Source organism: Musca domestica, unplaced genomic scaffold (genome assembly GCF_030504385.1).
Source record: "Musca domestica strain aabys unplaced genomic scaffold, Musca_domestica.polishedcontigs.V.1.1 1, whole genome shotgun sequence".
NCBI lineage: Eukaryota > Metazoa > Arthropoda > Insecta > Diptera > Muscidae > Musca > Musca domestica.
In genome coordinates this window covers 48,618,430-48,644,504 of record NW_026712114.1, presented here as the reverse complement: position 1 = coordinate 48,644,504, position 26,075 = coordinate 48,618,430, and positions in this window count along the sequence as shown.

Below are 26,075 nucleotides of genomic sequence, written 5' to 3'. Positions count from 1 at the left end.
ATATGCACAATACAAGCCCCGCCAGACTTTAAGACTTTCTTTACTGGGTTTTTTGTTACAGGCTGTAGTATTGATTTCGAATTTCAAATACGAAATTTGAAATAATTCCGGTGAATAATGTCGTTAATATCATCAAAATACCGAAAAAAGGGAGGTACTGTTATATGCGTACATAGACAATATTCTGTACTGTTTTGGTATAGCCGCCATATAACGGTACCTTCCGATGTTCGGTATTTCGATGACATTCGCCACATTTTTTCTCGGATTTGTGTTTTAGCTCCGATGGCCAAACATTGTATTTATAGGTATTTGTATGTCATAATGGGTTCTAGCTCCTGTGGTGGAACATTGTATATGTAGGTCCACGTTTTGGTAAGGCCCCGGTACCTCATGATATTCGGTTTTTTGATGATTTTTTTCCACGGATTTGTCTAAAAATTGGTATTTATAGTTCATAATGAGTTCTTGATCCGGTGGCAGAACATTGAATATTTAGGTCCACGTTTTCCTATAACGCACATATAACGATACCCACCGATATTCGATATTTTGATAGGATTATCATATCATATCATATTTAACGACGATATTGTTTAAAATTTTGTATTTAAGAAGAATTGATAGATGACCATCCTTGAGGTATAAAATTGCCTATATGTGTTTCCATTTTGGTATGGCCCCCATATAACGGTCTCACTCACTTTATGGTTGTTTGATAAGTTTTATCGCCTTATCCCAACGGTCTTACTGGTAGATGTAGTTTAAAGTGGTACACGCTTGAATTCAGATACTTTTATGTAAACATGTTTTCTTTACCCAAGGTTGGAGGGTATGAACTTAACGTTTTTATACCCTACAACACTGTGTTGGGGGTATTATAACTTTGATTGGGCCAAAAACTATGTAACACCCCGAAATATTGGTTTCCCACATAGGAAAGTATATATGGATCTTCCTATCTCGCCGAGCTGAGTCGATCTAGCTATGTATGTCCGTCCGTCCGTCTGTCCATGTTAATTTGTAATCACTCTACAGGTCGCAATTATGGCCCGATCTTCACGAAATTTAGAATGAAGGTGGGGATAGGGCCAGAATAGAACCCTATTTCTTTTGGAGATGATCGCATAATATCTAGGGGTTGAAATGGACCAAAAACTGAAAAATTTCTTGATTTTGTAGCTGCTTTACAGGTCCCAATTATGGACCAATCGAAGCAGAAGTTAGCATGGAGCTAGAGCTTAGGGGTGGCTAGAAGTCTTCCAGTTTTGATGATCATCGGGTAATATTTAGTGGGTGAAATAGACCATAACATTTGTGTTAAATAAAAGTCAAATTTTCCATTAAACCGCTAATATTTTTAATCCCGACGAAATCACAAATAGACGAACAGGTCAATTCTGACCGTTACGTAGAGCCCATAATAAAAATATCAGTTATATATAGCGAAATATATACAACGTGTATATACAAAGGAAGGGGATGTTAGCTAGAATGCTTATATCTCCAGAATGGCTGGAGCGATTTTGACAAATTGTGTAAATTTAGAATGCCCTTTTGGCATAAAAGTATAAAATCTAAAAAAAATCGCATAAAAAATGCCAATAATGATGTTAATATAGATTTTTTAGTATTTTGTGACATTTTTTTTTTATTTTTTCATATTTTTTATCGCATGCGATTTTTTCAATTTGACTTATAATATTGAAGTGTATATTTTGTAATATTTTTTCACCTTACAACACAGATTGGGGTTATTACTATTGTTTTCAAAGATGTCCGCAATATATTTAGGGGTTGAAATGGACCAACAAAAATGTTCGTGATTTTTCAGTCGTTAAAAAGGTCACAAATAGAAAGCAAAGGACACGAAATTTCGCTTGATGGTGAAGTTTAGGACAGCGGGTAGATTTGACCACTACTTTTGTCCGAAAAAATACCAACATTTCCATTCCACCGAAACTCTGAAAATAACTTACAGGCGAAATCCAAAATACACAAAAGGCGAACTTCTACCTTGTTTATGCTGAATTCGTTGATTAATATAGCCAAATATCGTAGTCAAGCAACTCATATAGATGAGTCTAAACTTAGATGATGCTTTTGGTGATGATAGCAAAATATTTAGAGGTTCAATAGAACCAAAAACAGAAAAATTTTCCTAATCTCACAATTAAAGCCAATCGACACGCCTGAGAAGAGAGTTAAGGGTAGGATTATATTTAACTGTAATATGAACCACAATTTTCGTGTGAAATTGTTTTGAATAACTTACAACACGACGGAGTGCGTAAATATTGGGCAAATGTTCCTGGTCAAAATACTAAGGGTAATATCTGGGCAGTGCTCCGTGACATTATTTCAAAAGCGAAATCTTCCAAAATGGAGTTGAACATAAGGGGGCTTCTTACATATTGTAGTGTTGTAGGGTATCACATGGTCGGCCCCTCACGTCTATAGCCATTGCTTACTTGTTTTTTCATATTTTTTATCGCATGCGATTTTTTCAATTTGACTTATAATATTTTGTAATATATTTTCACCTTACAACAGAGGTTGGGGATATTAAATGCATATTGCAATTATCGTTCGATCCTCACGAAAAGGGTAGGGTTAGGCTCAGAAGGGCTAGGCCTATTGTTTGAAATGGATGGGTTTGAAATGGACCAACAACTAAAAATTTTCCTGATTTTGCATCCGTTATTAAGGTCATAAATAGAAACCAAAGGACACGAAATCTCGCATGAAGTCAGAGTTTAGGACAGTGGGTAGAATGGACCACTATTTCTGTCTGAAAAATACCAACGTTACTTACAGGCGATATCCTAAATTTTGAGATACAGGTTGGCCTACTGTTTTTGGAGATGATCGGAAAATATTAGGGGTTCACATGAACCAAAAACCGAAAAAAATTCCTTATCACACAATTGAAGCCATTCGACACGCCTGAGAAGAGCGTTAAGGACAGGGAAGAATTCTAGCATTTTGGATGACCATTTAATTATATTTAGCTGTAAAATGGACCACAACAACTAACAGCACGACGGAGTGCGTAAATATTGGGCAAACATCCCTGGTCAGAATGCCGAGGGTAATATTTGGGCTGTGCACTGCGAAATCTTCCAAAATAGATTTGGACAAAAGGGGGCTTCTAACATATTGTACTGTTGTAGGGTATCACATGGTCGGCCCCGCACGACTATAGCCTTTGCTTACTTGTTTGTTATAGTCTGTAGTGCTGATTTCGTATTTGAAATAATTCCGGTGAATAATGTCGTTAATATCATCAAAATACCGAATAAAGGGAGGTACTGTTATATGCGTACATAGACAATATTCTGTACTGTTTTGGTATAGCCGCCATATAACGGTACCTTCCGATGTTCGGTATTTTGATGACATTCGCCACATTTTTTGCTCGGATTTGTGTTTTAGCTCCGATGGCGAAACATTGTATTTATAGGTATTTGTTTTGGTATTTGTATGTCATAATGGGTTCTAGCTTCTGTGGTGGAACATAGTATATATAGGTCCACGATTTGGTATAGCCCCGGTACCTCATGATATTCGGTGTTTTGATGATTTTTTCCACGGATTTGTCTAAAAATTGGTATTTTTAGTTTATAATGGGTTCTTGATCCGGTGGCAGAACATTGAATATTTAGGTCCACGTTTTCCTATAACGCACATATAACGATACCCACCGATATTTGATATTTTGATAATCCTAGTCACATTTAAATTTGGTATTAAAGAAGATTTGATAGATGACAATCCTTGAGGTATAAAATTGCCTTTATGTGTTTCCATTTTGGTATGACCCCCATATAACCGCCTCACTCACTTTATGGTTGTATGATAAGTTTTTCGCCTTATCCCAACGGTCTCACTGGTAGATGTAGTTTGAAGTGGTACACGCCTGAATTCAGATACTTTTATGTAAACATGTTTTCTTTACCGAATGGCGGAGGGTATGAACTTAATGTTTTTTTTTACTTGTTAATATGAAACATCCTAGGTATTTGTAGTACATCTATGTCGAATTTTATTCAATTTTTTTACATATTTTACTTGATTTAAACAGACGGAGTGGGCAGGCAGACTTCGATGAATATTTCGTGGGATGTTACAGAAGGAATGACAAAGTTAAAATTGGACATTATGTTAATACCTATCATTAATCGTAAACACTGGCCAAGATATATGGAAATATTCTCATCTCTAGTTTTAAAATAATCTAACAAAGATTTCTTTAATGTATTTCGTATTGGAATTGTAAACTTGAAATACCATTGCTCTCAATGCAAGTCTTTATTAATTTTTATTACATTATTGTGAAATACTCATTTGTGTAGTTTTAGTCCGGAATAATCCTTTCATAACAAGAATACAATCTAACAATAGTTGGTGAAGGTTCCATTCATACCAAGAAAAGCATCTAAAGTACGACTTAATACAAATTTCTGGAATTTGTTAAACTTTTCTATGTACATGTATATTTTAGAGATTTCCAACAACATCAGAAAAAAAATCCCAGCTCAATGTTAACTGAGAATAATGGCTATGCCAAAGATTAGAGCATATTAGCAGGTCCGAAACAGTTCATTAACAAATCAAATAATTTTCTCAAATAAAGGTACTTTCCTTCGTTTCCTTTGGGTCATTTAAGTGTAAACAAGTCAAGTGGATTGGGAATGAACATTACCCCTTACCCTCGATTGCCTCGGGGCGATTTTTCTGGCCTAAATTTCTTCTTCTTCATCATCATCTCGAATGATTGTAGTTTTCTTTGTTGTCGTTGTTGTTGCTGTTGCTCTGCTTATTTTCTACGAACAGAGAGTAAATATAAAATTAATCAAAGCAAATTAAAGATTCAAATCACTTTCTTTGTGTTTGTTTGTGTATGCGTGCGTGCGTGCGTGTTTTTGTAAGCTAACAAAACATCTAAAACTAGCAGAAGCCATTTTCTCCACCCTTCTATGGATTCAAGTGCTGGCTTGTGTAGACTGGCTTAGCTGCAAATCAAAGGAAAAAATTATACCAAACTTTGGCAATCATCTACATCAAACATTTACGCACATTACTATGAAGCAAAAACGGGGTTGGAGGTGACCGAACCAATTCTATCGTCTATACTGCCGATGACCTAAATAGGAATGAAAAATAAATACTGCTTTAGAAATTCCTTGTGAATTTGTAATGGTAAGATGAATGTACTATAGTTGGCACCAATTGCACAAATACGGAATTTGTACTTTCGTATCATGTCTACAAGTAATTTAAAGCGAAAAGGGTATTATTTTTGATGTTTTGTAAATTTTAAACACCAATGACTATTAAAAATAAAGGAATGTCGTTTAATGACGTAAATTAATAAAATATTTAAGTTTTGGTATATTCACTGAAAACCCTACTGAGTACATATTATATATTCTGTTTTATTAAAATATAGTCGGTACACTTCTTCTTAAAGTACATTTGTCAGTACCATATCATACAAAAGTTATTTATCATTACTACGAGTAAAAATCCAGAACTTTGGCTATCTTTAGTCCCTCAATATAGCCTCTTATGTACTCTCGAACCGGTTAGTACGAATTTTACACAAGCTCTCTAAAACTTAATATACAGGGTTGCCCATATTCGACGGACCCACCCGGCAACGCCATAACTTTTGACAGAGATGTCACATCGCTTAATGGCATACCGCGTTTGAAGCGTCAGTCCAAGCAGATTTTTACCATGAACCAAAACACGCCACGCGAGCGCTCTGAAATAGTTGAAATTTACATTCAACAGAAGAAGTCAGCTGTGAAAACTCAACGTGCTTTTAAAACATTAAAAAATATGAGAAGTGCGCCTTCTAACGGACCGTAAATAAGCAAAATTGCCGTTTTTACGCCACTGAAAATCCTCAGGAGAATCAAGAAGTGCCTCTTCATGACGAAAAAGTCACAGTTTGGTGCGTCGTTAGTGCGAAAACGGTCATTGGACCGTTTTTCTGATAGTGTGATTTTTTTATATTTGGCTTGAAAGTGGCTATAGTTAGAGCACTCCAGCATTTATATGTGCATAAAACTTTTGTGTCTCGTACCATCGCTCGTTACCGTGATACTAGTAGCGTAGACCGACGTCAAGGACGGAAGAAAACAACAACATCAGCTGAAATGCTTCAAAAAGTAAAGAAGCGACTTGATCGAAACCCGCGTCGCAGTGGCCAAAAAATGGTTCGTGAGCTGAACATATCGCAATATTCCATTCGGCAAATATTGAAATATGAGCTCGGGATAAAGCCATTGAAATCCCAAAAAGTGCAAGAACTTACACCGCAACAGAAAGAAAATAGACTCAAAAGAGCTAAAGAATTGTTTCGCTTGGCCGAACAAAATGATTGTGTTTACTTGCCAAAGAGGTCAGCTGGATATGTGCATCTTCAGTTGGCCATCAGAACTCAAGCGCCGGCCATGGGGATCGCGTGGGCCGCCATAACAGCCGATGGTGGCTCTCCGCTCGTATTAATCGACCATGGCATCAGAATAAATGCCGAATATTATCGCGAAAATATTCTGGAGGGTGTATTAAAGCCTTGGGCATGCAAACATTTTGTCTGCAGACCTTGGACATTCCAAAAGGAATCAGCACCATCGCACTTAGCACGTGCCACCCAAGAATGGTCACAAAATGAGGTTCCTCGCTTCATTTCCAGCGTACGATGGCCACCAAAATCTCCGGATACCAATCCGTTGGACTATTGTGTCTGAAGTATTTTGGAAAGCAAGGTCGGCACTAAAGAATTCCAAAGTGTCGATCACCTCAAGCAAGCGCTTCGCCGGGAATGGGTCAAAATACCTCAAAGCAACATTCGGTTTCAATGACGGATTCCTTGGCCGTTTGAAAGCCATAAATCGTGCCAAAGTGACCAATTCAAACAAATCTAAACGATAGCCACTTGTGGTTTCCCAGCCAAATAAAAAGAAATCACACTATAACGCTTGAATTCCATCACGAATAATTTTTTTCTGGAAAATTCTCACCAAAATGCTTTTGTACGCTTAGAAATGAGTAAAGCAGTCTGAAGTTGGTTGCAGTTTTTTCATCTCATCCTGTTGCCCCATATAATAGTATCTTCCTATATTCGGTATTTTGATGATTTTAACTACACTATTCACCGATTTTTTTAGTTTCGCTTTTTAATATTATAATGGCTTATGACAAAAGTTGCTTATGCAGGTCTACGTCGTCGTATAGACCCTAATATAATGGCTACATTCGGTATTTTTAAGATTTTAACCGAATTTTTGACAGATTTTATTTTTTTTTTGGAAATTGTCAAATTCGTTGTAAATGGTGGAGGGTATTAAAAGTTCTGAACTTACAGCTTTTTACTTGTTATTTATTGTTTCACGCTCACAAATGTTGGCTTGGTTGTTTCTTCAATGAAAACACACATGACTGGAATTGGTACCTTATGGAATCGTCCCATCGATTGGATTATTTTGCATAGAAAGGAAATCTCTTGTTTTATTATGCATTAAAAAAATGTGTTAAAAAGCGAATGTTTTATAGTTCAGTTGTACCTATTCAAATTCTCCACAGTATCTCAAAGAAAAGAATATTTGTACATAACACAATATCGACTTAACAAAGTGCAAATACTTTTAATAATCATTTTTGAGACTTGAGAAGCACACACAGTCCAAGGAAACTCAGAGCATAGGAGTAGAATAACTACCACCCATCGATGTATGCTTCCAATTGTTATTAACTTAAGGATATTAAAAGAGGTTTAATAACGCACACTCTCACGCAGAGGCGCACAAAAGAACTGCCTCGATATGGCAATTTATGAGGATAATTGTGCCTGGACAACAAAACGGAAATAATCAATTGATTGAAAATAATTCAAATGATAGGGTAAGTGTACCAGTAGTCGGCACTTTTAGGATTTTCGCGTTTGTAATCGCTCACCATTCTGAGTGGAACTTTTCAATTATTACAAAGTTAATTTATTCAGATTTGAAATTTTGTATAGTTTTTGCAATAATAAATAAAGTTTTAATAACCTTTTATTAAATTTCATAAATTTGTAGTTTTATTAAAACAATGCTTTTTTGCCAGTAGTCGGCACCACTTGCCAATTGTCTGTATGGCATGTTGCAACTGTCGGCATACCAATTTTTTTGTAAGAATAATTAATGATAATAATAAATTAATTCATAAAAATATAATATTTTTGTTTAGTTAAACTGATTCGACGTCTTTACTGTACTTTTCTTAAGAATATGGATTGTTGAGGACTTTCACATACAGAAATTTAATTTTTATTAGAATAAATCATCTTTTCTTAGCGAAATTGTACACAAAGATAGCTGACAATATATTTGAAGTAAACAAAATATATTTAGTTATAAAAGTTTCATTTATTTGGGCTTAAAAATAAAAAGTGCCGACTACTGGGACATGCCGAACTTAGGCACACTTACCCTATTTCTTGTAACACACTAAACTTGTGAATACAATTTCTTCTTAACTCAACATAGCTTAACGTAAATAGTTGTGGATTAAGACAATTTTAACAAAAGAATCAATAATATTTCGAATAAGTAAAATTAATTCATAAGTCTAATGGCATGTTTGAACAAAAAAATAGTATAATCCTTGTATTTATGATATAAAGAAAATAGAAGAAATTTTGTAAAGCATTAGTTAAATTTTAATAATTGATTACACAAACCATAATTACAAAAAAAATCCGGCAGTAGAGGTAAGTATCGGCATTTAGAAAGTTTACTTTGCAAATTAAGCTATGTATGTCCGTCCGTCCGTCTGTCCGTCTGTCCATGTTAATTTGTAATCACTCTACAGGTCGCAATTATGACCCAATCCTTACGAAATTTTGCACGAAGGTGGGGTTAGGGTCAGAATAGAAGCCTATTTCTTTTGGAGATGATCGCCAAATGTTTAAGGGTTGAAACGGACCAAATACTGAAAAATTGTCGGATTTTGCAGTAGCTATACAGGTCGCAATTATAGACCAATCGAAGTGAAATCGCATGTAGCTAGAGTTTAGGGCGGGGAAGAAGCCTACCAATTTGGGTGGTCATCGGATAATATTTAGCGGGTAAAATAGACCATATCTTTTGTGTTGTAAAAATTCAAAAATTTTCATTAAACTGTGAATATTTTAAATCCGGGCGAAATCACAAAGCCATGACAAGGTTACTTCTGACCTTTACATGGATGTTAACATCCAACAAATCGGATATATAGCAAAATATATGCGATATATATGTCTATCAAAAAAGATATGCTTGTCGAGAACGGCTGAACTGATTTCGGCAGTTCTCATTAATTCAGAATGGCCTCTTGGCAGTAAAGAAAAAACCTCTAAAAATAGCATAAAAATATCTCTCTAAAGATGAAAATATTGATTTTGTAATATTTTCTCATATTTTTTCAATTTTGTCATATTTTTGGCATATTTTCATTTTGAATTAAACATTTGGTAATATTTCTACAGCTAACAAAACTAAGTAGTTAGGATATCAGGATATCATGTACAGATCGCATTTATGGCCCGATCCTTGCGTAATTTTGCATGGGGATAAGATGAGGGTCAGAATAGAAGCCTACTCTTTTTGGAGATGATCGCCATATATTTAGGGGTTTTGAAATCGACCAAAAAGTGCAAAATTTCCAGCAGGTCGTAATTATCGCCCGATCCTCAGGCACATTTGAATGGAGATTACCGGACATTGCAAAAGCCAAACAGTTTTGGATGGCCATCCAAAAATATTCAATGTGTGAAATAGTTTGCCAACTGTTGAAGACAAAATACGAAAATGTCCATTACAGTGACTTTTTGGAGAATTCACAAATACTGGAAAGACGCACTTCTGACTATTTTGTTAACGCTGATTCCGTTGAAGATTATAGTCAAATGTCTGCATCTCATATAGATGCGTTTCAGTCAAAAACCAATAATAAATGTTAATCTTTTGCCACTTCTGAGATATTATAGGTCTTTGGGAAATATTGGTTCCAGATCTAGGAAGACCATTTACGTGCAACATCTACCAATAAATTGGAAATGAGCAAATTAGTTAAAGCGGCTATTATTCGAAAATTAGAGAACGAAACCTGATAAACCATCATTATTTTATTTATTTATCACAATATCTTTTGGAATTCTTTCGAGTATCTCGCCTATATAAACTGTATCGTTTATTATAGTGTTGTAGGGTATTCAACGGTCGGCCCCGCTCGACTGTAGCCTTTGCTTACTTGTTTTTTTTTTTTTTAATTTTATTGAATGAAACCAAAAAATGTCGGAACTAGCTTCAAATTTAAGAATATGTTTAGATTTGTTCGAATTGGTCACCTTTGGCACGAATTATGGCCTTCAAACGGATAATTAAACCGTCACAAGTTGCCCGAATGTTACTCTGTGGCATTTTGGCCCATTCCCGGCGAAACGCTTGCTTGAGGTGATCGACACTTTGGTATTTTTTAGTGCCAACCTCGCTTTCCAAAATACTCCAGACACAATAGTCCAACGGATTGGTATCCGGAGATTTTGGTGGCCATTGTGCGCTGGAAGTGAAGCGAGGAACCTCTTTTCGTAACCATTCTTGGGTTGCGCGTGCTGAGTCCTGTTGGAATATCCAAGGACTGCGGTAAAAATGTTAGAGTACCCAAGGCTTTAATACATCCTCCAGAATATTTTCGCTATAATATTCGGCATTTATTCTGATACCACGGTCGATTAATACGGCCCACACCATCACTATGGCCGGCGCTTGAGTTCTGGTGGCCAACCGAAGGTGCAGATTTGCAGCTGACCTCTTTGGCAAGTAAACGCGATCATTTAGTTTGTTTACAAACTGCTGGACAACGAATGTTTTCTCAGCGGAGAAAACCAAATTCGGCAGTTCACCACTTTCGGCACGCGAAGCAACTCTTTAGCTCTTTTGAGTCTTTTTTTTGTGTGTTGCGGTATAAGTTCTTGCACATTTTGGAATTTCAATAGCTTCACCCCGAGATCATTTTTCAATATTTGCCGAATGGAACATTTCAATATGTTCAGCTCTCGAGCCATTCTTTGGCCATTGTGACGCGTGTTTCGATCATGTGGCTTCTTTACTTTTCGAACCATTTCTGCTGATGTTGCTGTTTTCTTCCGTCCACTTCCTTGACGTCCACGTCGGGATATTTCTCACATTCTATTATTTCTACTAACATAAGGTTTGGTGTGACATCGGTCCACTCCTTCTGGTACCGGCCCCATGAAGCTCACAAATCGCGAAGTTAACGTCCGATTCCATTCAGACTTGGTACATCTCAATATTACCATCAAAACACTCCACTCCCCTCCTTCTGGTATTTCCCCCACATAGAGTTTAAGATTTTAAAAACAGTACACTCAAAGAAAGTGAAATAAAAAACCAACTCTCTTCAAATTTCACACATACAAGCATTTTTGATAACACAAGATCTGTTGTGAAGGTGATACATATCAGCGAACCCCTTCTGGTACCTCACCCACAAATGGCCACAATTTTCAATACTTTTATCTGTCATAACTTGCGAAATAAGTCAGCGATTCTTTACAACTTGCTTTATCTAAATATTTCTCTCAACCAGAAACCAGAGATGAATATGGAATTTATGATTTCGCATAGAATTGGATATAAATGTTTGACTTTCTTGTAATTTTGAACATACCAATACATTTATTATTAGATGGAGTATGAAAATGGAGTACTTCAATCAATTATATCTGGTATATATGAACATTTTCTAAAAATTATCACATATTTCATATAAAGTGAAGGAATTAACCCATATAGTCCAAACCTGGCACGTCGCAATATTCATATCATATATATTTAGGTCCGATACGAAATGGACAATATTAGCCCATTCCATCGAAATTCTAAATAATCATAACAGAATTCAAAATAAATTTAAATAATCGAGCGTTGGGTGATGGTATAAAACCGACTGATACTTTTTAACTTGTTTTCTTATCATTCACGATAGGTTCTGTATTAAATTATGTGAGATTTTAATTCATAAAAAATGTATGTTACTGCATTTTTTATTTTTTTTTATTTTTTGTTTTATCATCTTTAAAGACCCCAGTTACAATTAACAATCTCAGACAATTTATTGAACTTTTTACTTCCCCTGTTGAAGCCATGGAAAATGACAACTTATTTGACAAGGGGCCAGGGAAAACAAGTGAAACTATTTTATCCGCATACAAGTAAATATGGATTTATTTACATTTAAATTCTCAATTCCCAGAACAATAATAAATTAATATATAAACGCACATTTCGAAATGGTAATGGTCCCCTCAAACAGTAGCAACATCAACGAGAACATCCACTGACATATCGTTATGCTGCATTAATGTTTTGAACCCAAAAAGTTTTAATGCCATAATCAGACTTTAATAGACCATCAACGACAAACTGAAAAATACCAGCGGAGCAGAAAAAAATTTCCAAATATCCCCCGAACTATAAAACACTTTCACTATTAACTGATGCGACTAGCTGTCACTATTGTTGTTCGTACTTGTCCCTTGTTGTTGCTTCTGTTGTTGTTTCTTTTCTTCTTCTTCTTTTGGGAGTATACTTGTAACCATTGCCGTTCCGTCCCGTTCATTGTATTGCTAATGATGACAGTGTGTCCTCGCATACACTTCAAACAAGGATCATTAGTTCAATTGAAAGCCACATTAAAAAACAAGCGACCGGGCGAACGAACCAACGAGCAAAAGGACCTTAACGGCCACGAACCCCAAGCGTCAGCTCAACAATAAAAGCAAAGTTTAGCTAAAAGCCAAAAATCCATAAATATTAATCTGTGCAGATGGGTGGTGGCCTGGATAGCGGCACACAAAAAAAAAAAAAAAAGAACAACTAAAGAAGTAACTGTGATTTTCGGTAAAAATCAAAACATTCAAACGAGGGTAGGATTAACCAGGGTTGCGGAGTAGATCCATTTGATTCCCAACTCCGGAGTCAAGTTCGAAACACACAAAAATTGATGCTTGCCAATTCAAAAAAAGTTTATAGAAAAATATATTAAAAAATCCGACCTATGTATTCAAAGTAAAATGGATCTTTGAAGATGGGCAGAATTTCTTCTTTCTTTCTTTAACCAATGGTGGAGGGTATTAAAAGTTGGGCCCGGCCTAACTTAATTATACCCTACACCACATAGTGATAAGGGTATTATGTCTTTGTGCATTTGTTTATAACAGGGATAAGGATGCGAGATAGACCCATAGAATCAATTTCTGTGTTGATTTATACATGTCAGTCCGTCCGACCGTCCGTCCATGTATTGTTGTGAATAAAATGAAGGTCCCATTTATTATAGCATTGAGATGAAAATTTGCAAAATAAAATTGTTTGGCCCAAGGACGAATCGTATTGGTGATAATCGGATCAGATTTAGATGTAGCTCTCATATATCTTCAACCGATTTCGGGCTAATTGTGCACCAAATGACCAATATAAGTCCTACTGACCTGAATTTTTGTACATCCCACTGAATTCAGTCTAGAATCAATCACATCAAATTTGGATAAAATCGGTTCAGATATATCTATAGCTCCCATATATTTGTTTCATCCGATTTGGGAATTTCAGACCCTCGATTGCGTAATATGCACTCCACAAGAATGATATTTGGTACCGGACATCAGATACTGCTCGAAAATACCTCTGTCAAATTTTATCGAGATCGGCTTAGATTAGGATATAGCTCCCATATATATCTTTATCCGATATCAGGATTAGTGTGCACCAAATGTCTAATATCAGCCCAAATGGACTGAATTTTTTCAATTACAACTGAATTCATCCCACAAATCAGTATTTTAAATTTGGTGTAAATCGGTTCAGATATAACTAAAGCTCCCATATATATGTTTCATCCGATTTGGTGTTTAAGTCCCTCACATTCGTAATATACATTCGACAAAAATAATATTTGGTACCAGATGTCAGATACAGACCAAAAATATCTTTGAGAAATTTATCAAGATCGGTTCAGATTTGGATATAGCTCGCATATATAATTGTGCACCAAATGGCCAATATCAGTCCATATGCCCTGCATTTTGGCACATACGACTGAATTCAGTCTAGAAGCAAATACATTAAATTTGGTGAAAATCGGTTCAGATATAGCTATAGCTCCCATATATATGTTTCATCCGATTTGGTTTTTAAGTCCCTTACATTCGTAATATACATTCGACGACAATGACATTTGGTCGAAAATGCCTCCGCCAAAATTTATCAAGATTGCATCAGAATTGGATATTGTTCCCATATGTATCTTTAACCGATTTCGGGTTAATTGTGGACCAAATGCCAATATATGTCAAAAATTCCTAAATTTGGTACATTCGACCGAATCCGGTCTAGAAGGAAGTACATAAAATTTAGAGAAAATCGGTTCAGATATAGCTATAGCTCCCATATATATTCGATTGATGTTTAAGTCCCTCATATTCGTAGTATACATTCGATAACAATGATATTTGGTACTAGATATTATTTGGTACTAGATTAGATCAGAAATACCTAAGCCAAATTTTATCGAGGACGGCTAAGATTTAGATATAGCTCTCATATTTATCCTTAATCCGGTTCAGGTTCGTTATAAACAGAATAACAAATGTAATATACCCACTATTTATAGTGGAGGGTATACAAATATAGGTCAACGAAATCAGGATAAATGTAGAGGTCAAAAGTGCCTTTTTCATATATTTTTTATACCCTCCACCATAGTACCCCATATTACGGTACCTATCGGGGAAAGTCCGTATTTTGATGACTTTAGCGACATTATTCACCGGATTTGTTTCAAATTTGGTATTTGACAGAATATTGTCTGTGCAGGTCCAGGTCCAGGTCTTCGTATAGCTCCCATATAACGGTACCTCCCGATATTCGGTATTTTGATGATTTTAGCGACATTATTTTACAATGGAATTGTTTCAAATTTGGTATTTGAAGCTTGTAATGCATACTACAGTCTATGATAGAAAATAGTCTGTACAGGTCCACGTTTTGGTATAGCCCCATTCCTATATTCGATTTTGAATAGTTTCGCATTTGAACATTGTAATGGGTTATGACAAAAGTTGCCAATGCAGGTCCTCGTCGTCATTTAGACCCTAATATAACGGCTTCATTCTGTATTTTTAAGATTTGAACAAAATGTTTAACGAATCTTATTTTTTTGAAAATTGCAAAATTTGTTCCAAATAGCTTACAGCTTTTTTACTTGTTTTGTCTACATTTGTCGCTAAATAATAACTACTTGGGAGAAAAAAAATAGGTTATAACATTTTAACTAAGAAAATAATAAGGCCTCTTTCTATTATAAATCTCACATAATAAAACAAATTATTTGCAGATTCAAAAAATATCTCCAAATTTGGCGACCGGTAAGTCACATAACAACTCGATGTACTTTTATAAGCTTACACATTATATTACCTTCTACCCACTACTTCGGTACCCAGCCTCCTTTTGTCGTTATTACACATACGCACATAAATGTATATTAAAAAGTTATATTTTTTCGCAACAAATTTACTGAAATGGGCGTTGAAGTTATAGTAAATGGGGTTTCGCACTTAACGGGTTTGGTCCACTGCAAAAAGAAAATAGCCAAATAGTTTTAATGCGTAAACTGGTCTTTGTTGTCCGAGGAATGTGGTGAAAAAAAAAACTGAACAGAACGTTTCACTGCTACAGAGCGAGTCACCCGAAAATTGTAAATGGTTACTTTGTAACAAACCATGTGCTTGTTGACCACATTTAAACGCATGCACACATACACAGATATGCATGTTTGAATGCTTGATATATGTACACACAACGTATGGAGTATTTTCTGGCAACGTGAATACGTTGGTATTCACTCACATCTGCGAGTGTGTTAACAAAAATAAAGCTTTTTGTCACTATTAGCCATGTTAAGGGCAGGTGCGTCGGTAGTTGTGTGGTAAGGGGGTGGGGGAGGTTATGGAATCGTAAGATGAGAAATTTGTTCCGGGATTCTTGTAAAGTTTCGTTAGTATTTAAAAGACCCATAGAAGCCCAAGAAGTCTCATAGTATACCAAGAAGATCGAGACATCTTTTAATAAAGATCAATGAGATCTAATAGCGAACTAAGTGGTATTTTCGAAGAAAATCAAAAGTCTTCTCATAGAACCCCGATAGTATATTTATAGAAAATCGACAAGGTTTCTCATAGAAGAACAAGTTCCTTCTTGTAAAAAACCTAGAGGTCTACATATAGAAGACCAAGAGGTCTTCTAATACAGTAAATACTAATATGCCCTATTTTAGAAAACCAAGAGGTATTTTCAAAGAGAACCAAAATGTCCTCTTATAAAAGACTAAGACGTCTTCTTATAGAAGACCACGACGGCTTCTTATATATTAAGAGTTTACTTAGTGGAAACTAAGGAGTCTTCTTATAGAAGACCAAGAAGAGGCTTTCTTACTGATCCAAAAATAAAGGTCTTTTTATAGAAGACCAGGGGAGAGGTCTCTTATAGAAAACCTTTTCATAGAAAACAAATAAGTATTCTTATGGAAGACCCAGAATTTTTCTTATAAAACACCAACACGTATTCTTATAGAAGACCAAGAGGCTTTCTAATAGAAACCCAAGAGATCCTCTTAAAGAAAACCAAGAAGTCTTCTCATAGAAGAATTACATTTCTTTTCATAGAAGACTCCGAGGACTTTAATAACTTTTTAAAAATCAATAAAATTTTATATTTTTATACCCTCCACCGTAGTACGGAGGATATATTAAGTTTGTCATTCCGTTTGTATCACCTCGAAACATATACATTTTAGACCCCACAAAGAATATATATTCTTGATCAGCTTAAATTCTATGTCGATTTAGCGATATCCGTCCGTCTGTTGAAATCCTCTAGCTTGCGAACGAAATGAAGTAGATTGAAAAAATTTTACTCAAATGTAAATTATGTCTGCAGGACTTTTGGTATTGAAAATGGGCCATGTAGGTCACATTTTGGTATAGCCCTCATATAATGGTACCTCCCTATTTTCGGTATTTTGGAGGTTTAAGCGACATTATTCATCGGAATTGTTTCAAATTTGGTATTTGAAGTTCGTAATGGATACTACAACCTATGACAGAAAATTGTCTGTGCAGGTCCACGTCTTCGCATAGCCCCCATGTCACGGTACCTCCCGATATTTAGTATTTTGATGATTTTAGCGACATTATTCACTGGAATTGTTTCAAATTTGGTATTTGAAGTTCGTAATGTATACTACAGCCTAAGACAGAAAATTGCCTGTGCAGGTCCACGTCTTTGTATAGCCCCCACATAACGGTACCTCCCGATATTCGGTACTTTGTTGATTTTAGCGACATTATTCTCCGGATTTGTTTCACATTTGGTATTTGAAGTTCGTAATGGGAACTATAGCCTATGACAGAAAATTGTCTGTGCAGGTCCACGTCTTCGTATAGCTCCCATGTACCGGTACCTCCAGCCATTAGATACTTTGATGATTTTAGCGAAGTTCGTAAAGGATACTACAGCCTATGACAGAAAATTGTCTGTGCAGCTCCACGTCTTCGTATAGCCCCCACATAACGGTACCTCCCGATATTCGGTACTTTGTTGATTTTAGCGACATTATTCTCCGGATTTGTTTCAAATTTGGTATTTGAAGTTCGCAATGGGAACTATAGCCTATGACAGAAAATTGTCTGTGCAGGTCCACGTCTTCGTATAGCCCCCATATAACGGTACCTTCCGATATTTAGTATTTAGATGATTTTAGCGACATTATTCACCGGAATTATTTTAAATTTGTTATGTGAAGTTCGTAATGAATACTACAGCCTATGACAGAAAATGGTCTGTGTAGGTCCACGTTTTGGTATAGCCCCCATATGATAGTACCTCCCAATCGTGTTTGGTATTTTGATAATTTTAGCTACATTATTCACCGATTTTTTTACATTTAAGTTGGAGGTCCACGTCGTCGCACAGACCCTAATATAACGGCTGCTTTCGGCATTTTAACCGAATTTTTAACGGATTTTATTTTTTTGAAATCAAACCGAACTTACGGCTTTTTTACTTGTTCCATTTGAATTCGTTGCAGTTTCCCCCATTCACACGCCACAGTCCAACGGCAGTACGAAATATTTTTATTTAACTTGGCAATGTGACAAACCCATAAAAATATCCATCTGGTCGAAATAACAAAAAAACACATACACACAACAGCAGGAGGAGCAAATACAACAAAAACAAAACTGGATGGAAAAAAGTAAATGTTTTATGTTTCCACAGAGTACCATAATTTTCACTTATTAATCCAACTGCATATATGTATGGAACTCCGTAAAACAAACAACCCAGCACTAGGCAAAATAGTGAAAAGGGTCAAAACCTACACACACACAACGACAAAGTATACGAATCTACATTTTTACCTCAACGGTAGAGCGTATACTCTAGGTCAAGTGATGCTAACCACACACACACATGTGTTCTACATGTATGTAATATACATATCTGAATAAAGGGTTAAATATAGATGCCTTAATATATTATTGGTATTATATCATTTCAAGATATTCAAGACTGTGGACTTCTTAGCCGTCCATCTGTTAAGTGAATATAAAAAAATACATCATATCCCGAAAATGGCATATATTTTTTAAAAATTTTAAAACCTCTCTGAATTTCCCTTTCGGTGTTGTGAAATTCATTTGCCCTTAGTTGAATGCGTGTGAATAAAATGCGGTTAAATTCCTCCTGCCTTCAAAGCGCAGTTGTATGTAATATTACATAGTTGCAAAGAACCAATTGTAACAGAAGCATCCACGGGATAAAGGTATTTTCAATTTATATATCCCTTTATAGCTCACGCGTACGCTTTAAGAATTAATCGTCCTGACACATTCATAAATATGAAAACAAATTACTGGCTTTGCTTAATTATATAGAATATTTTCACAACAATTTAATAAAAAAGCAATGAAGAAAGTTCAAAAGTCGGGCGAGTCTTTATGATATCCTACACAACTACACTATGCATATATAGTAGAGTTACCTGTTACAAATATTACTACCCGTATTATGTCATGAAACCCGTATCATTGTCCAGCAGTTTGTAAACAAACAAAATGATTGCGTTTACTTGCCAAAGAGGTAAGCTGAAAATGTGTACCTTCGGATGGCCACCAGAGCTCAAGCGCCGGCCAAGGTAATGGTGTGGGCCGCTATAACAGCCGATGGTAGCTCTCCACTCGTATTAATCGAACGTGGCATTAGAATAAATGCCGAATATTATCGCGAAAATATTCTGGAGGGTGTATTAAAGCCGTGGACACGCAAAAATCCGCAGCCGCAGATCTTGGACATTCCAACCGGACTCAGCATCATCGTACTCAGCACGCGCCACCCAAGAATGGTTAAAAAATGGGGTTTCTGGCTTCATTTCCAGCGCACAATGGCCACCAAAATCACCGGATACCAATCCGTTGGACTAGTGCGTCTTGAGCATTTTGAAAAGCAAGGTTGGCACAAAAAGATACCAAAGTTTCGATCACCTCAAGCAAGCACTTCGCCGGGAATGGGCCAAAATACTGCAGAGCAACATTTGGGCGGCGTGTGACAGTTTCATTGGCCGTTTGAAGGCCATATTTCGTGCCAAAGGTGACCAATTCCAACAAATCTAAACTTATTCTAAAATTTGATGCTATTTCCGACATTTTTTGCTTTCATTCAATAAAATTAAAAAAAATAAATAAATAAAAATGATGGCGTTTGACTTTGTTGCAGTTTTTTATCGCACCTGTATATTCTTGATTAGAATTTAATTCTGAGTCAATTTAACGATAACGTAGAGCTTCAAAATTTGACAGAACAATTTGTACTGTGTCTAGGATGATTGAAATTGAAAATGGGATATATCGGTCCACGTTTTGGTATAGCCCCAATAAATCGGTACCTTCCGATATTCGTTGTTTTGATGATTTTTGCCACATTTCTCCACATATTTGTTCTGAAAGTGAAATTTGTAGTTCGTAATGGGTTCTAAGTCTGGTGGCGGTACATTGAATATTTAAGTCGACGTATTCCTATTGCGCACATGTAGCGATACCCACCGATATTCTGTATTGTGATAATCCTAGTCACATTTACCCAAGAATTTGGTATTTAAGACAATGCTTGAAGTATAAAATTGTCTATAGAGGTTCCCGTTTTGCTATAGCACACATATAGCAGCCTCATAGACTTTATGGTTTAACAGAAGTTTAAATTTAACAGCATTATTCAGACGGTCTTACTGAATTTGCAGTTTCAACTGGAACACGTTTGAATTCAGATACTTTTATATAAAAATGTTTCCTTTATCTAATTATTAAACGTTCGGCCCGGCTAACTTAACATTTTTTTACTTGTTTTTCGATAGAGCCTAGTCAATTACGAAACTGTAAGTTATCCTATACATCCGTAAAATAAAACCAGTAAAGAAAGTCCTAAAGTCGGGCGGGGCCGATTTTATGATACCCTACACCACTTTGCTAATTTAGTTGAGCTCCACTTAATAATTAAAAGTTTTTATGGGAGAATTCAATCACACGCTATGATTACAATTATAATTTAAAATTCAAAGGACTAAATATGCCGAAGCATTTGTATCTTTTAAATTCGGACTTGTATTGCCCATTTGGTGCGAAATTAATTTGAAATCGGATAAAAATATATATGGGAACTATATCCAAATCTGAACCGATCTCGATAAAATTTGGCAAAGATATTTCTGAGCTGTATTTGATATATTTCCCTGAATATCGTTGTTACGGAGTGCATATTACGGCTGTGGGTAACAAATACAATAAATCGGATGAACAATATATATGGGAGCTATAACTATTTCTGAACCGATCTTCACCAAATTTGGCATACTACCTTCTAGACTAAATTCGGTCGTATGTGCCAAATTTGGACAATCCCATTTGGACAAATATTAGACGTTTGGTGCACAACAAATGGTAAATCGGACGAAGTTATATATGGGAGCTATATCCAAATCTGAACCGATCTCGATAAAATTTAGCAAAGGTATTTCTGAGCTGTATTTGATATATTTCCCCAAATATTGTTGTTACAGAGTGCATATTACGACTGCGGAGGACAAAAATAACAAATCGGATGAACAATATATATGGGAGCTATAGCTATAGCTATATCTGAACCGATTTCGATCAAATTTGGCATACATATTTTCAGGCCTAATTTGGTTGTATGTGCAAAATTCCATACTATTCGGGCTGATATAACACGTTTGGTGCACAATAAAAGGCAAATCGGACGAAGTTATATATGAGAGCTATATCTAAATTTTTACCGATTATCTCCAATTTCAATAGGGTTCGTCCTTGGGCCAAACAAATGTTGTTTGCAAAATTTCATCTCAATCGGATAATAAATGCGACCTGCATTTTGTTTACAAGAATACATGGACAGACGGACGGAAGACGGACTGACATGCATAAATCAACTCAGAAAGTGATTCTATGCAGATCATCAAAAGGAACTATGGGTCTATCTCGTTTCCTTTTGCCTGTTACAAACAAATGCACAAAGACATAATACCCTGACCACCTTGTGGTGTAGGGTATAATAAAACTTCATCAAAAAGCGAATGGCGTGGCATGCGTCATAGCATAGAAAAGTTTGTGGTTCATAATCAGCAATAGACCTATCCCAGTCAAAAAATCCGAATTCATACAAGCTATCCTTATATGTTTAGAACACAAGAACTTCAATTGTATTTGATTCTACCAAACGTCATGTGGTTGTCATTGTCAGTAATGTCAAAAGTGCCACACAGACCTATAAAATATTTGCTGGAATAAGGTAATCATAATGTAAACATTCATTGTAAATTTTTTAAAATATTCATCCTTCCATTGTAAATCATTCATCCCCTCTAAAAATGTAAAATCTCCTCTCATAGAGAAACTGTCCTGTCGAAGTTCTTAACTTTGTCACACTTACTTTCTCCATATACCCAGACATGTGAGTAATATAAAAAATCGTCCCGTTTGTACTTGTTGCACATAATAAACATTATCCCACAATGAATAAACTACTACAAATTAGTCATCAATTGTATTCTCAACGATATGTGTAATTGTTTATATTTCGTATTACCCATATTTTGTAGAATTATTCCTATGTGTTTTTGCTCGTTCACACAATGTGTACATTATGTACTTTTAATTTTATTTCCTCCATATGTTCCGTGTATTTGCTGTAATGGTCCTGTAATTAATTAGTGTTTTGTGTGCATTTAAACTAATTACGGTATTATGCTGTTATTACCATAAAACAGGGCTAAAGTGTTTTGGGAACACTCGGCCTGCTGGTGGATAGTTTAGTTGAGATTTATTTTTATTTTAGCTTTGCTGTGCGGAAGATTGTAATTGTTGCCGAGAGATACAATTGTACTCAATTGAAATTATTTTAAAAAAATATGCAATAGTTGAATTAAACATAAGATTAGATTTCAATATTAAGTTTGCTATTATAGAATAACATTATTATACCCTAAGCCATATGGATAGAGCCTCATCGAAATAATGGGTTTAGACTCTAGGTCTTTGGACCAAATCCGTTTCAGGACATTTGGAGTCGATCTAGGGATGTTCGTCCGTATGTTTGTCTACATGGCTAGTGCGGACGATAATTCTCGAAGGGAGTATCCGATTTAGTACATCGTAATACTATTATCAAACTCAGATCAAGTTCGGAGATGGGCAATATCGGTCCACTTCTTATACTACATCCCCCACAAAAGGTCGAAATTTAAAAAAAAAATATCTTTGCCAAAAAATATATATACATATTTTACTGCACAGAAAGTGAAAGGATAATCTGATTTGGCTCCAAACTTTGCAGATCCTAACATTCAGGTGCAAAATGGAGAATATCGGTCCACTCTATCAAGTACATCCCCTACAAAGGGTCAACATTTTCTATAATTATAACTCTTATAAAATGTGATGTAAGAGTCCGATTGTATTCATATTACATACATCAAAATACTTTTATTAACCCAGGGTCTGGTTGACCCAACAAAGGGGTCAAACATTTTGATTATCCATGAAGCTCATAAAACGCGAAATTAATATTCAATTCAAATCTGAATTGGCACATCTCAATATTTTTAACAAAACAAGATATCTTATAAAGATGGTAGAGATTGGGTCATTCCTTCTGGTTCCTCCCCCACAAAGGGTGAAAGTTTTGAATAATCAAAACGATCATAAAATCCGATGTAAGCATCCAGTTCTCTTCATATTTCATACGTCCCATTATTTCTACTAACACAAGATATGCTGTGAAGATGGTGTATATCGATCCACTTCTTCTGGTATCTCTCCTACGAAGGGTCAACATTTTAAATATCCATGAAGCTCATAAAACGCGAAATTAACATCCGATTCCATTCAGACTTGGTACATCTCAATATTTCTATCATAACAATATCTTTTTTAAAGATGGTAGAGATCGAAAAATTAATTTTGGATCCCCCCACATAGGGTTCAAGATTTTGAAAAACAAAACGCTAAAAAAACAAAAATGGATATTAATATTCGGTTTTTATTCAATTTTGCCCATAACAATATTTTTATCAGTATTAGATGAAGTATGAAAATTAAATACTTCGGTCGACAATACCTGGTACCTCACGCACACATTTTCTAAAAATTATCACATATGTCATGTAAAGTTAAGGAAGTAATCAATATAGTTCAAACCTGGCACGTCACATTATCTTTATCATATTTATTTAGGTCCGATACGAAATGGACAATATTGGTCCATTCCTTTGGCACACAGGGTCAATAATTTAAAAATCATAAAAGAAGTCATAATATATTTTAATAATCTAGCATTGGGCGAGGGTACACATGTGTCGGCAAAACCGACTAATACTTTTAAACTTGTTATACCCTACACCACATAGAGGCATGGGTATTATTTCTTTGTGAATTTGTTTGTAACGGGGAGAAGGAAGCGAGATAGACCCATAGTTACTTTTGAGGATCTTCATAGAATCGATTATGCATGTCAGTCCGTCCGTCCGTCCGTCCGTCCGTCCATGTCTTCTTGTGATCAAAATGCAGGTCGCATTTATTATCCGATTGAGATAAAATTTTCCAAACAATATTTGTGTGACCACGGACGAACCCTATTGAAATTGGTGATAATCGGATCAAATTTAAATATATCTCCCATATGTCTTCAACCGATTCCGGGTTAATTGTGCACTAAATGGCCAAATGCAGGTCTCATTTATTATCCGATTGAGATGAAATTTTCCAAACAATATTTGTGTGACCACGGACGAACCCTATTGAAATTGGTGATAATCGGATCAGATTTAAATATATCTCCCATATGTCTTTAACCGATTTCGGGTTAATTGTGCACCAAATGGCCAATTTGGTGAATTTTAGGGAGCTATAGCTCCCATAAATATGTTTCATCCGATATGGTGTTTAAGTTCCTTACATTCGTAATATCCATTCGACAACAATGATATTTGGTATTAAGATAGGATTAGATTTGCCTATAGCTCCCATATCTTCCACCGATTTCGGGTTAATTGTGCACCAAGTGGGCAATATCTGCCAAAAATTCCTACATTTTGGTACATCCAATCGAATTTAGTTTTGAAGCAAACATCAAATTTGGAGAAAATCAGTTCAGATATAGCTATAGCTCCCATATATATATGTTTCATCCGATTTGATGTTTAAGTCCCTCATATTCGTAATATGCATTTGACAACAATGATATTTGGTACCAGATATCTTATAGAGTTCAGAAATACCTTTACCTAATGTTATCAAGATCGGTTTAGATTTGGATATTGCTCTATAGCTAATAACAGTCCAAATGAATTTCGGGATGTACGTTTCCATTCTGTAGAACTCCGGTATATATTTTTTAATATAATCCTTTTCATGCACTCTATAGCAGTGTCCGTCATCCGTCAAATTTAGTGAAGAATTGGATATGCCTTCCATATAATAGTTCCCTCGGAAACCAAACTATAAATGCTCTGAAGCCAAATGTTGATTGGTGGTATGATCTACTTCAAATAAATTCTTTTGTTATGGGAGCTCTAATAAATATGAGCTGTTGACTTTTCCTTACTGTTTACACCCTACACCACAAGGTGGTCAGGGTATTATGTCTTTGTGCATTTGTTTGTAACAGGCAAAAGGAAACGGGATAGACCCATAGTTCCTTTTGATGATCTGCATAGAATCACTTTCTGAGTTGATTAAGTCTTGTCAGTCCGTCCGTCCGTCCGTCCATGTATTATCCGATTGAGATGAAATTTTCCAAACAACATTTGTTTAGCCCAATGACGATAATCATATATATCTTCGACCGATTTGCCTTTTATTGTGCACCAAACGTGTAATATCAGTCCGAATAGTATGGAATTTTGCACATACAACCAAATTAGGCCTGAAAATAAGTATGCCAAATTTGATCGAAATCGGTTCAGATATAGCTATAGCTCCCATATATATTGTTCATCCGATTTGTTATTTTTGTCCTCCGCAGCCGTAATATGCACCCTGTAACAACAATATTTAGGGAAATATATCAAATGCAGCTCAGAAATACCTTTGCTAAATTTTAAACACATACGACTGAATTGAGTCTAGAAGGTAGCATGCCAAATTTGATCGAAATCAGTTCAGATATAGCTATAGCTCCCATATATATTGTTCATCCGATTTGTTATTTTTGTCCTCCGCAGCCGTAATATGCACTCTGTAAAAACAATATTAAGGGAAATATATCAAATGCAGCTCAGAAATACCTTTGTTAAATTTTATCGAGATCGGTTCAGATTTGGATATAGCTCCCATATATAACTTCGTCCGATTTACCTTTTATTGTGCACCAAACATCTAATATTTGTCC